The sequence below is a fragment of the Eptatretus burgeri genome, chromosome 4 (genome assembly GCF_056783735.1).
Source record: "Eptatretus burgeri isolate ZD-2024b chromosome 4, Ebu_testis_v1, whole genome shotgun sequence".
In the NCBI taxonomy this organism is placed as follows: domain Eukaryota; kingdom Metazoa; phylum Chordata; class Myxini; order Myxiniformes; family Myxinidae; genus Eptatretus; species Eptatretus burgeri.
Genome location: NC_140964.1, coordinates 68,467,532 through 68,479,975, shown reverse-complemented (window position 1 = coordinate 68,479,975; position 12,444 = coordinate 68,467,532). Strand labels below are relative to the sequence as shown.

Here is a 12,444-nt window from a genome sequence, read left to right as displayed (position 1 = left end):
ATTTCTGGTGGAATTCAAACAAAAACTGTCTTCTGGTGCATTGGCCACAAGAGATGTTACATCGGAGCATGCTGTTCCCCTGAGTAGAAGTCAAGTCAGCTTTCCCATCTGCATCATTGACTTTAAACGTCCCATGGTGTTTTTCACAAGATGGGGCCTTTTTACTAACACCCTTGTGAAATTACCATTTCGATTTACTTTGAATACAACTGACTGCCATGACATCATTATAATTGTTCTACACTCGCCAAAGCAGCCCCAAGAAGCTTAATGAACTTTAGCTCTCCACCAGAGCATCAAATGAGTTTTGAGGAAAGGCCAGTTGGTAATGCCTTTAATGAAAGAGCTTTAATGTATAGTTTACTGTACACATAATTATAAGCAGCTGACAAAGTACCATTCTGACCTGCATGCTGAAGCGTGCTGGTCTTTTGACCAAATGCTGAGCTGGCTGTTCTATCTACCTGTTCTTGATTGTCTATGTTGAAATGACAGTGGCCCAAAGGAAGTGAATGTTGTTTTTTTTCTTTGTTTTTTTTTTTTTTTCCTTCCAGTGATTAAGCTTCATGGAGGAGCTCATGCATATATTACATGTAGGTCAAGGACATAAGTAAACAGTACTTTTAATACAGTATAATTACAAGGACATTAGTAGATTGCTGAGCAAAACGCATCATGAGCTGTACATGTGATGTGCATAGATGAGACTCTAAACAGACCAATTCTCCTTAGTCTGTGTGTGTCGTGGCCAGGTTTCTATACTAGTTTTTACTTTTTAACTTACCTGTAAGTCTTGTTTATTTTAAATAAAATAAAAAAACATATTTTATCTGCCTTTGTTAAAGTAATGCATTGATGTCGATTGGAAAAATGATATGGTGCCAGAATATATACGTTTGCTTGTAGAATCGGTAACACGTTCACTTTTATCACAAGGTGGAACATATTTGCTATACATTCTTCTTAAAATCCCAAACCAATCCGTTTCAAATGATAGCAAATCGGTTTCAGAATTTTGGAATCCAAAACAACTCACCTTTGTGGGAGAACATGGAATACATTGATGGATTTGCCATTAAAAAAAAACAAAGACCGAACATGTGATCGTTGTTGTTCATGCGATTTATTTATGCGACGTCATGGGACACACATGAGATGAAAACCTCAAGCAGAGATAAATGCCGAGTAATTGCGTGTCCATTTCATTGTGACCTAATCATGTAATGCTGCATTGTGTTGAATGTTTTCACCTTAAAAAATCCAACGTGAAAGTAACAATCTCAATCACTGTATTGCACCTGTGAAATGGCATTCCATGCCAGAATCAGCTCTCCTGTTCCTTTCGCTCATCGAGGGTCTGTGCCTGTCTTGGCAAGGTTCGAACGTGAATATCAATGATATCCCAGAGATGTTCAATTGGATTTAATCTAGCTCGATGGCAGGTCAGGGTGTCATGACATGAACATTGGTATTGACAAGAATGTTTCTTGTAGGATTGGCCCTGTAAGCAGGAACATTATCGTACATAAAGATGATTCCTGGACCAAGTTATTGAAGGGTAGGCAACATGTTGCTGGAAGATTTCATTTATCTATTGATCTGCACACGGCTGCGGGTAGCATCATTGGCTGCGGGTAGCATCGTTGGCTGCGGGTAGCATTGTTGGCTGAGGGTAGCATTGTTGGCTGAGGGTAGCATTGTTGGCTGAGGGTAGCATTGTTGGCTGAGGGTAGCATTGTTGGCTGAGGATAGCATTGTTGGCTGAGGGTAGCGTAGCATTGTTGGCTGAGGGCACAGCTGTGCCGCTGATGCAATGCCCCTATTACCAGTACACTGGTACTCATTTTGCCGACCTCAGAAGAATGACAGGATGAGTCAATCCCACCTGGTGTTAATTCTACAGTCCACAGAGGCTCTAACTCAGGACCTGAAGATCCCAAGCCAGCCACCATAATCGCTAAGCCAACACCAGGCTTCCTTCTGTTGGCCCATGCATGACAATGATTCCTTTCAACAAGAAACCTGGACTTGTCACTGAACATAACACTTGCACTTACCCATTGCCTCCGTGCCCATAGGACGTGCTTAATTGATCAATGCAAGTGTGCTTGGATGTGTCACGATGGCAGTATTGGATGGTGAACAGGACAGTGAGCGTGGATCCCTGCATCATGGAGATGCCTCAAGACAGTGTTGATACTTATCCTGTGAGGTCCAGTGACTTGTTTGGAGTACTCTTGGCAGTTTGAAACTGATTGCGTACATGGGTCGTGTGAATATATCGGTTCTGAGCAGGCGTCATTATCCTGGGACATCCACTTCTTGCCACATATCGTGTTACTTGCAAAACCTAAGATGCGCAAGACTATTGGTTGGTCTGGTCGTTTATTACTAGCAAAAAAAAAAGAAGTTTTTTGACAATTATGTTGATCGTTTCCATTCGTTTGTCTGTCCACTCACTTTTAATCGCTTACAGGTCACAATTTTCAACCAATCTTCACAATACTTCACCAAGCGGTGAAGTTGGTGGTCCGACAGAATCCCCTTTGTTTTTGAGGTCAAAAGGTCATCATAGGCCAAAAGTCAACAACTTTTTCAATTTTCTAAAATCCTCAACTTTCATCCGATTGACTTGAAATTTGAAGAGCAGTTGCAGATCAGATCACTGAATTCAACCAACTATTATTTTTGAAGTCAACATAGACCAAAAGGTCAACATTGGCCAAATTTCTAAAATTGTCAATTTTCATTCCATTGACTTGAAATTGTCTGTCTGTCTGTCAATCGCCTTCAAGTTGCATTTTTACTCCGATCTTCACAAAACTTAACTACCTGGTAGAGGTAGTCACAAGCAAGAAGCCTGTTGTGTTTGAAGTTAATAAGTCAAAATGTCAAGGTCACATCAGTCATCAATTTTCATCCAATTCACTTGATATCTATGTATATACTGTATGTAAAACAAAAAAACACGGGCGGACCGCGATCCCTCGTCGAGGTGAAGCCGTGTTCAACCAATGTGATTTTGTGACTTCCCAATTCCATATCCAGGTGATGCATGATATCATCACCAGGCACCAAAGGAAGGGAGTACTCAGTTTTTTTTCACGGTTTGTTCGTTTTCTTTCTGTCTTGCTTGGCCTGGAGATATCTCAGCCATCCTTTGAGCTAGGAAGCTGAAATTTGGGGACAAAAATAAAGATGTGCTTTGGCAAATGGTATTTTTTTATTTTTTTATTAATCAATGAATTGATTAATTACTTAATTATTATCGATTTATTAATTCCTTATTTTAATTTCTCATCTGGGCAATATCTCAGGCACCTTTTGAGCTCGGAAGCTGATATTTGGACGTGACAGTGACCACGTGATTTGGCTATAAAGAGTATTTTTGATTTATCAATTAATCAATAAATTATTCATTTTTAAATGAATTACTTAATTTTCAAAAAAGTTACAGATTTGGATAAAACAGTGGTGGTTTGGGTATACTATTAACCAAGGAATTAAGAAATTAATTATTTTACGGATTATTATTTATTTATTTTAATGACTGAATTAATCAATCAATTATTGTACACTGCTCCCTCCAAATTTCGTCTCCATGTGCTGCACGACGACATTGCCAGTTGCCGAAGGTAATGTTGCACACTGGAGGATTTGTTATTTATTTATTTGGCATGAGGGCGGTGAACTTGGAATGTACCTCTACTTGTTACATATTATTGTTGGACCATGACTACATCTATAAATTACGTCTATTGATAATTTTTGACTGTTGGAACATACTTTTTAGACTCCTTTAACCCTTTAGACCATTTTAAACCCTTTGGACCTTTTTAAGAGGCTTAAGACTATCTTAGACTGCTTAGATCCCTTGACCCTTTAGACCCCTTCGACCTTTTAGACCCTTTGAAACTTTTGTGACCATTTGTACCCCCCTTAGACCCGTTTGACTTTTTCACCCTTTAGACCCATGCACAATTTAGACTGCTTTGACCCTTGAGACCACTTTGATCCTTTAGACCCCTTTACACCTTTTAAGATCCTTTAGACCCTTTCAGACCCATAAGACCATTTCGAACCCTTCATCACTTAAGACCACTAATAGCTTGTTAACTGTATAGACCACTTTGGAGCCCATAAGACCACCAAAACTCTATAGACCCAGTTATAACCATAAGACCCTCGAGACTCATAAGACCCAAAAGACTCTTTAGAACCCTAAGAACCTATAGACCCAGTTGGAACCCTTAGACATCTAAGACTCTTTAGACCTCGTGAGACCCTTTTAGAGCCCTAAGACCCTTCTAACCTTTTAGAACAGTAAGACCCCTAAGACCCAACAGACTCCAACGACTTTATAGCCCCCATTAAATCCTTAAGACCATGTAGACCCTCTAAACCCTGTTAGACCCTCTGGAACCCTGAGACCCCTTTTACTGTCAAAACATTTTGGACCTGTTCACCCTTTCGACATTTTATACCCTTTTGACCCCGAGAACCCTTAGACTCACACAGACCCTTTAGACCTTTACACCCCTGAAGTCCCTTGACTTCATTTATACCTGTTACACCCTTTAAACCCTTTCAGCATGTGTGACACTTTAGATCCCTTTAGATGCCTTTAGACCCCTCAGGGCTTAGATTTTCACATCCTTTAGAGATTAGAACCCTAAGACCCCCAGACACTGACTAATATTGGAAAGTACCCTTTAGACATTTAGACCCTTTCGACCATCGATAACCTTTTAGACGCACACCTCAGAACATCTATTGTCTTCTTGCAAAACACAGATTATACTTTTCTCAGCAAGTAATGCACAAGCTCCACCCACTCAGAGAGTGGGTACTCTGCTAGTACTATCTATCTATAATTCCAGCAATCTCTGTGTGTCTGTCTGTCTGTGACCGCTGTTTCTCGACAACCACTGGTCCGATCGAATTGAAACTTGCCAGGTATATTGCTGAGGACCTGAGTGTGCATTTTCAAGGTTTAATATTAATCGGACAAGTGGTTCCCAAGTTATGGGCATTTATTTACCAAATCAATGGCAGGACACGATACTATGATGTCACGATTGACGTCACAATTCTTCTTCTTTTTTTTTTCTTTTTTGTTTTTGCACGTACGGGCACGCACGTACGGGCCCGCATTAGTATCCAAAAATACAAAAAACACTGGTGGTTTGAAAATATATTGTTGCGGTTCTGGAAACTGCATCCCTCCACGGTAATGGCATCCAACATACAGTGGTCCCCAGACAGTTATTTCATTAATATACGTCCAGATAGACCCTTCCTTCATGACTAATGGGACAAACGGGACAAGTGTGTTGTGTGGATCACATAGTTAGGTCTGATTATATCTTTGACTTAATTCCTACTCTTTTTCTCTTATTCCTGAGATAAATCCAAGCAGCGGCCGCCTGTAAAAGTCGTGGCCATGCCCTTCACGTAAGAATGCGTCTACACCAAGGCCAGAAGTATAAGCCAACAATAAACAACCCCCACCCACTGTTCAAGAGACCAGAAACATCCCCAACACGACAGCGCTCCTGCAGGAATGTCGTGCCCGGGGGAATATGGGAACAACACACCAAATGCCAACGCCGAACAGTACACACGTGGCGCGTTCTTTTTCAACCCAAATTTCCATCTAATAATTATATCTATCTTCTTTTCCTATCCAAATATACAGTTAATAATTAGATCCAATCTTTTCCTTCAATTCATGACACAGATCCGGGCCAGTACCACACACGCCACCACTTTTGATAAATAACTGTATGCTCGCGGGTGGACCCACGCACAACCCGTGATAATTTATTATTGTACACAAAGCGGGGCACGAATAGAACACATCTTGTTCGGGTCTGCGCATGGGTTTACAATAGCATCTTAATGTCGGTCTTTGCTGACAAATGCGGCCGCGGATGTCTCCCGCGGACGGCCGACATCTTCTCGTCCTCCGCCCGACGAGGCTGTCGCTAAGCAGAGGTGTGATGTACGGCCCGGATCCCTCGGGCCACATGGCATATGGACAAGCAGCCCATTGAGCAGCGCTAACCAACGGTCGCCGGGGCACGGCCCGGGAGTTCGGTGTAGGGCGATTCCTGTCCCCGTGTTCAGAGCGAGATAATTCCGCAGCTTGGAATCGTCTTGCTGGATGTAAAGTGGCGCCACTTCCGGCCATCACGGCTGGCCCGTTTGCTGGCCGGGCCCAATAAGAGCGCCCGATTCAGGTGATGACACATCGTTTCGGGTTGTCGTCCCTGCCCTGCACCACAGAGTCTATAAAAAGATGGGTAGTGGGGCCATCGGTTGGTTCAGTTCCTGTCTGCTCGCTCCTGCTGGTTGCTGCTCATCCTGCCCACTCACCTGCTGACTCCGCCCTTCTTCACCGACTCGCTGCTGACTCCGCCTTCTTCACCACCTCGTCGCTGGCTCCACCTACCCACATGATCCTGTCTGCCACTCCGCCCACTTGCTGCTCACTCTGCCTTTCTCCACCCACTCGCTGCTGGCTCCACCCAAAGTCCTTCCTTTACGCCTGACGATCGCGCACCATTCTCTGAATTGACGCTTATCTGCATGAAGTGCCATGAAGCAGGAGACAATGCACCTGCTGTCATGGAGGTATCGCTCAGAGGAGCATCCCCCCACAAAGTACTGCATGGTGCGGTTGGTCAATCGTACAAGGAATTGAGAGACCGCGAGCCTCAACTCCTCTCCTTTTTCTTCTCATTAACTCTTCTTCATTGGTGTGTGTGTGTGTGTGTGTGTGTGTGTGTGTGTGTGTGTGTGTGTGTGTGTGTGTGTGTGTGTGTGTGTGTGTGTGTGTGTGTGTGTGTGTGTGTGTGTGTGTGTGTGTGTGTGTGTGTGTGTGTGTGTGTGTGTATGTCATTGCGCCTGTCCTCGCTTAAGTTAAGATTGCAGAAGGTATATCGGGATAACTCTGCTTTGTATCTGCTTTCGTAAGTTGCTTGTTTTATTGTCGCACCACACTTTTCTTTCTATCTCTACTTGCACACAATAATAAAAACTATTAATTGTGCCACATATCTTTCCTCGCCTGCCTGTAATAAATCCTTTGTAGAAATGTTCCCAGCTCGTTTTTGTCTTTTCTTTCATTGATCCAGCATGGTCCGTATCCTAACCTAGCCGGGACTTTATTCCCAACGATCCATTCCTTTTAGCCGGTACGTCCTTGGCAGTTTCGCTCAGCTGCATCTAAAATCCGGTAAGGTGATCTGGTTCGGACAAGGCGTACCAAGGGCTTGTCTCCCGGTAATTCGATCACGTGATTATTTTTTAGGTAACGGATAAACTAGACGGAGGACCCAAAGTCATATGGTTGAGTTATTGGGGTTCACGGTCAATTAGGCCTAAGTCACATTTGCTCTACGGTGAGGATAAGGCGGTCATACGCCCTCTGAATTGACAGAAACGTGCGGTGGCCGCAAAGTTTCTGCGGTGGCCTCAGGGTGGCCCTACGCCGTTTGGCTATATTTTACAGGCCGTAGGGATCGCCGTGGAATTATAGCGCGTGGTTATAACTTTTTTCATTTCTACGTTTGCCGTAGCAATTCGACAAGCTGAAACAAAAGAGCTGGTAAAATAAAAATAAAAAGAACCCACTCGTTACCGTCCGTCTGGCCGCACATTCTCCTTAGGGTCCCCCTGCGGTCACCTTGTGGTCGCCTTGCGTCTGCCTTGAAAATTCTATGGCCGCCGCAGGAACGCCCTAAGGTCACCGTGCGACATCAAATCAAAGACCGTATGGCACCCCCACGTTTTCGGTCTCCACAATTTATAAATACGCCGTGCGGCTCCCCGAAAAATAAAAACATATGTGACTGCTACATTTTGTAACCGTGGAAATACTGCGGCCGCCCTATAATTGCTAGTGGCTGTAGATTTTGGAGACCCCACGGCCGCCGTGGCAAATATGACTTAGGCCTTAGCGACCCGCCACGTCTTGGAATTATCCGTGTGTGATGGCCTGCGATTCCGGGAAGTCTGGTGGGAACCCGAGATAGCTTCCCCACCCCCACCCCCCCCCCCCACGGTGGTATCTCACCCAGACCCCGGCCCGCAACAATATGTATTAATTATTACATACTGTTTGAACGCGAGTTGCACCATGAGAAACTATTAATGACTTCTTATTTGACCTTGATTGCATCTATTAATTACGAACTATTGAAACATGCCTTTTACATGTTTAGACCTTTGCACCCTTTAGACCCCTTGAGTTTTAGACCTTCAGACCCATTTTATCCTCTTTAGACACCTTCGACCCTTTGGACATTTTAAGATGCTTTAGACCCTCTTAGAACGCTTAGATCCCTTGGCCCTTTAGACCCCTTGACCATTTTGAGCCTTTATACCTTTTCGACACTTTCGACCCCTTAAGACCCTTTAATATATTTTACTACCCTTGAAACCCCATTAGACTCATGAAGACATTTACACCCTTTAGACCCCTTGAAACTTCGACCTGAAGACCCATTAGATCCCTTTACACCCTAAATACTCTTGGAAAATGCCCTTTACATCTTTAGACCCCTTAAGACCCTTATAGACCATTATACACCCCGAGAAACCATTTGCATCACTGAGAATTTTTATACCTTTACACCCTTCAGAAACCTTATACCCGTTGGAATCCTTCAGAAGCACACCACACCGACACATCTGGAGTCTTCTCTGCAATATAAGACGATAATCTTCTCAGCAAGTAATGCGCAAATCTCGGAGCTCTGCTAGTTTGAACACAATTACATATTGGGTCACTGGATTGGTTCACCAATCAAAACCTCGAAGCATATTGTTTTGAGGTTAAAAGGTCAAAGGTCAAGGTCACATAAAATCATAAAGTTTCATCCGATTGACTTAGATTTTAAACGGGGTTTGCTATTTGCTCAGAATGCCTATTGTCACCTCTAAAATCCTTAGGGTGAAAATCCTAATATCTATCACAAGTTGCACATGCTGAAAGATTATTGTATCTATGAATTACATTAAGTGGAAACTTGCAATCAGGTGTTCTGCACACATGATCCCTTTTGCCATAAAGGCACTTGCAATGAACACTGGAACAATTCTTCAACAATTACATTATCAATACGACTTGTTCGTTTTTTTATGGCGAACACGTGGAATTGATAACGTGTTTGTGTTGTGAGGTTGTGAGGTCCCTTGGCACCAAATATTTTATGTCATTATTTCTGGGTCTTGACAATGCAAGGTTTTATGAAAGAGTGCATTGGTTTGGTAAAGTTTGCTATGACAACGCAGCAAGAAGTCTGTTAAAATGACTCTCTCAAGTGTGCCATTCCCTGACCGATGACGGTTAATATTTATCACGAACATGAGAACAGAAGTTCCAGCTGAAAGAGGATATACTTGAACCATTGCTCCAAGGGTTAGGGGAAAAACGTCCTTAATATGTATCACAAGAATTTCGGCTTAACCAAGGAACAGCTTGATAAATGCCCAGATCGATGGAATCGTATATGGCTGTGGTTCAGCAAATGATGTGCAGCAGCAGCAGCAGAAAACGTTTGAGATGACGAGCTGTGTTTCGAGCAACATTATAAGAACAGAAGGAAGTCATCGCAACATGATGAGAACACAATATCTGGGTGTTTGGCAAACACTAACTTTCGGGTAATGGGGTAAGCACTTGACAAACGCCCAGAGAAAACACGAACCCTTGGATTATGTACAGCATTACATAAACAAGATGGTGAAAATTTTTGATGCCTCCTCAATCCCTGTTCTCTCTCTCTCTCTCTCTCTCTCTCTCTCTCTCTCTCTCTCTCTCTCTCTCTCTCTCTCTCTCTCTCTCTCTCTCTCTCTCTCTCTCTCTCTCTCTCTCTCTCTCTCTCTCTCTCTCTCTCTCTCTCTCTCTCTCTTTCTCTCTTTCTCTCTTTCTCTCTTTCTCTCTTTCTCTCTTTCTCTCTTTCTCTCTTTCTCTCTTTCTCTCTTTCTCTCTTTCTCTCTTTCTCTCTTTCTCTCTTTCTCTCTTTCTCTCTTTCTCTCTTTCTCTCTTTCTCTCTTTCTCTCTTTCTCTCTTTCTCTCTTTCTCTCTTTCTCTCTTTCTCTCTTTCTCTCTTTCTTTCTTTCTCTCTTTCTTTCTTTCTCTCTTTCTCTCTTTCTCTCTTTCTCTCTTTCTTTCTTTCTCTCTTTCTCTCTTTCTCTCTTTCTCTCTTTCTTTCTTTCTCTCTTTCTCTCTTTCTCTCTTTCTCTCTTTCTCTCTTTCTCTCTTTCTCTCTTTCTCTCTTTCTCTCTTTCTCTCTTTCTCTCTTTCTCTTTTTCTCTCTCTCTCTCTTTTTCTCTTTTTCTCTCTCTCTCTTTTTCTCTCTCTCTCTTTTTCTCTCTTTTTCTCTCTTTTCTCTCTTTTTCTCTCTTTTTCTCTCTTTTTCTCTCTTTTTCTCTCTTTTTCTCTCTTTTTCTCTCTTTTTCTCTCTTTTTCTCTCTTTTTCTCTCTTTTTCTCTCTTTTTCTCTCTTTTTCTCTCTTTTTCTCTCTTTTTCTCTCTTTTTCTCTCTTTTTCTCTCTTTTTATCTCTCTTTATCTCTTTTTCACTCTCTATTTTTCTCTTTTTTGCTTTTTTTCTCTCTTTTCTCTCTTTTTCTCTCTATCTCTTTTTTTCTCTCCTTTTCTCTCTCCTTTTCTCTCCTTTTCTCTGTTTTCCTCTCTTTTTCTCTTTTTTTCTCTCTTTTTTCTCTTTTTCTCTGTATCTCTTTTTTTCTCTCCTTTTCTCTCTCCTTTTCTCTCCTTTTCTCTGTTTTCCTCTCTTTTTCTCTCTTTTTCTCTTTTTTCGCTCTTTGTCACTTTTTCACTCTTTTTCTCTCTTTTTCTCTCTTTTTCTCTCTTTTTCTCTCTCTTTCTTTCTCTCTCTCTCTTTCTTTCTCTTTCTTTCTCTTTCTTTCTTTCTCTCTCTTTCTCTCTCTTTCTCTCTCTTTCTCTTTCTTTCTCTCTCTTTCTCTTTCTCTCTCTTTCTCTTTCTCTCTCTTTCTCTTTCTCTCTCTTTCTCTTTCTCTCTCTTTCTTTCTCTCTCTTTCTCTTTCTCTCTCTTTCTCTTTCTTTCTCTCTCTTTCTCTTTCTCTCTCTTTCTCTCTCTCTCTCTTTCTTTCTCTCTCTTTCTTTCTCTCTCTCTCTCTTTCTTTCTTTCTCTTTCTCTCTCTTTCTCTCTTTCTCTTTCTCTCTCTCTCTCTCTTTCTCTTTCTCTTTCTTTCTCTCTTTCTCTTTCTCTCTCTTTCTCTCTTTCCATTTCTCTCTCTTTCTCTCTCTTTCTCTCTTTTTTTTTTTCTCTCTCTCTTTTTTTTCTTTTTCTCTCTTTCCTCCCAGACTTTTTATCCTTTTCTTCCCCCCACCCAATAACACCATCCTCACCAGGGGCGGATCTAGGTCTCAGGCAAGGGGGGGTGGGTGTTGACATTTTTGGCTTTGAGGAAAGGTGGGTGGGTGGCAATATACCCATGCGAGCGCCAACAGTGCGAAGCCCATACGAGGGGGGGGGTTGAAGGAGGGAGGAAGTTGAGGGAGGGATGGTTGATGGAAGGAGGGGTTGAGTGAGGGGTACTCAGCAGCTGAAGGGGGGGCGGAGTTGCAACCCCCCCAACCTCCCATTAGATCCGCCACTGCTCACTTCTATCTCTTTTCCTCCCCTAATCTATTTTTCTTCCCTCATTCCCTCCCTTCCATTTGCATCATTCATATGCAGATGTCCCTCCAAGCACATTTTTATATGCAATATTTCCTTTGTACAAGATGAATGTTTGTGAAGCAAACTGATGAAGGAAACTGTACGAGCAGAGTGGGGGAGTGAGGAATTAGAAGAGAGCCAGCAAATACAGCAAAGAACAAGTCATAGGACATGATGTTCTCCTGCTAATCACATAGCTGATGTCACTTTTATCATACCCTGTAGTCTAAGCAACGTCAGAGTTGAACTTTAACTGCAATTGGTGTTTTCTTGAATTGCCCAAGCCCAAAACAATGCAGAAATGTTCTATTCTACCAATAATAATGGGATAATTATATAAGCCTGGTCTTGGCTTAATGGTTAAGGCTTAATCTTCGGGTCTTGAGCTAGAGCCCTTGTTGTGTCGTTGAAATAACACCAGGTGGGTTGACTCAGCTGAGCATCCTTCCAAGATTGGCAAAATAAGTACCAGCTTGCTGGTAACAGGGGCACTGCATCAGTGGCACAGCTGCGCTTGTCGAAAATTATACAAACAGCAGCCACAGGTGCTGCATATGAAACAACAACAACAACAACAACAACAACGAAACAAATGATTTTTTTCAATGATGACTATAACAAGCTTTGCTTTCCAGCCATTTAATCACTAGTTGGGCTATCTTTTGTCCAGATCACAACCTGGACCCATATTCAAACACCTGCTGTCATTTTTTGATACCAGGGTGTTAT

The 12,444-nt window shown here is 42.4% G+C and overlaps 1 pseudogene; it reads right to left on the bottom strand.

Moving 5' to 3' along the window:
- Positions 1-12,444, bottom strand: part of LOC147028289 (uncharacterized) — a 30,834-nt pseudogene that overhangs the window by 14,271 nt on the left and 4,119 nt on the right.